Below are 2,257 nucleotides of genomic sequence, written 5' to 3' on the forward strand. Positions count from 1 at the left end.
AAAGGAATATGTCCTAAGTCCAATCATGTATTAGGATTTAGGAATAACTTTTCAATAATCTGTTTTGATTTCATTGATATTAATAAAGACTTGTTTTGTTTTTATTACGGGCTTTATCTATTTAAGTGTTTAAATAAGATATACCATAGTTTAGAGTAAAGCTTTTTATGGATTATGATGAGATCATAATAGTGAGACTTAAAAAGATGATAACTCTAAACTTAAATAGTTCCTGGTCATAGAATTACTAACTGGTAATTAATAATCCGCAAAGATCGGTACATACTATGCTTGCTTCATTATGAAGGATGTCTGTTCTCATAGACATTTGTGTGGTGACACTATAGCTAGTATGTAGATGCTTATTATAGAATAAGTTCACTGAACATGACTCGCCAAGCTGAACAACTGATGGAGTTCACTCACGTGTCAGCAGTTGTTCGCTTAGTGATAGTTGTACAAGTATCCTTAGACTTGAGGTCATCATAGTCATCTTGTGTACACTGAACTATGCTTTGGTTTAGTTCTTAGTCTCCAGGGACAATTATTAGGGCTCTTCTGGGTATAGGAATTTTTACACGAAGATAGTGTATGATCAATAAAGGATCTACCCCTTCCAGTGAAGGAAGCGAATGTTCAAGGCTGATCCACTTATGCTAGTTCAGGAATCTCTGGCCAGAGTGAATGAAATTAGAAAGGAGTTTCTAATTTGCATAGAACTATGTATAGTAAATGGTAAGCAAATGATTAAATTAGATAGGCTTGACACGAGATCCATGCCTTGTATTTAATCGGGACATTGTAGGGTAGAAGGAGTTTATTGTACGGTAACTATTCACTGACAGGTTCTTGGTATTCTAAGCAGTGAATTCATATTATCCGGATAGTCGCGATATGTTGAAAAGCATCACTCACGATGTAGAATAAATGTGATTAATTAATTAATCATATTTAATAAATTAGAGAATTTATATAAATAATGATAAAATAGTTTTATTATTATTTATTTCTACTACCGGCTTAATATTGAACCTACAGAGTCACACCATAAAAAGAGAATGATTTTATGGTGGAGGAATTAATTAATAATGGCTAATAATTATTTATTTGTGAAATAAATAATTAATTGGCAAATTTAATAATTAATTAAATGAGATTTAATTGATTATAAATTAATTAAGAAAAGTTCTTAATATTATTAATTAAGGATTTAATTTTTTGGAAATTAAATCAAGAGAGAGAATTAAATCAAGAGAGAGAATTATTTCTAAAGTGTTTAGAAAAAGGATTAATAATTAAAAGGTGTTTTAATTATTAATGAGAATAATAAATGGGATAATAATAATATTATTTATGGGAAAATTTCAGCTAAAAATTTTGCCTATAAATACACTATTATAGACCCTATTTTATTCTAACCCGAGAAACCCAAAAGTTTCAGAAAACCAAATTCTCTCCACCTCCTCCTCCTAAAAGTCGTTTTCTTGGTGGATACCGGTGGAGTGCTTCACACTTGAGGAGCAACTGCTAAGGATCTCTGATCGTTGTCTCCGAATTAATTTTAAAAGGTTAGATTCGATCCCTCGAATTTTATTCACGATTTATATGCTTTTATTTGGATTTTATGTGTGTAAAAGTGTTTTTTCCACGCCCCGCTGCGATTATAAATCCAACAATGGTATCAGAGCCAGGTTGTATGCATATAGATCTGTGGTAAAAATTTCAGAATTTTATGTGCTTGTATGAATTAATTATGATTTTTACAAGTTATATTATGGATTAATTTTGTCTGATGAGAAATCGTTTCTCAGAATAATTTTGAGTGTTGATCTGGGTTCTACAAGTGTTGTAGATCGTCTGGGTATTTTTCCATAATTTTAGGATATATAGATTTTTTATTATGAATTTTTGAAGTTCTTAAATTTAAATTCGTAATTAAATAAGTATATATATATATATATTAATTGTTAGTATATATATGTTATCCTATCTGCTGTTTTTTGTCTGCTGTCTGTGTTTGTTACGGAGTAAAAGAAGACAGCAAAGAAAGGTGCAGAGAATGTCAGACGGCGGCACGCAAACAGAAGAAAAGGCGGCGACAGTTCACGCACAGGCATAGGACCGCGCGTCGACCACGTGCGCGTGGGGCTCACGCACTAGCGTGCCACGCGCGGCGCGTGGAAGACACGCGCTGGTGACGTCGTGCTGACGTCATCAGATGATGTCATGCTGACGTCAGCATAGGGGTCAGGGGCGC

Source organism: Apium graveolens, chromosome 10 (genome assembly GCF_009905375.1).
Source record: "Apium graveolens cultivar Ventura chromosome 10, ASM990537v1, whole genome shotgun sequence".
Classification (NCBI taxonomy): domain Eukaryota; kingdom Viridiplantae; phylum Streptophyta; class Magnoliopsida; order Apiales; family Apiaceae; genus Apium; species Apium graveolens.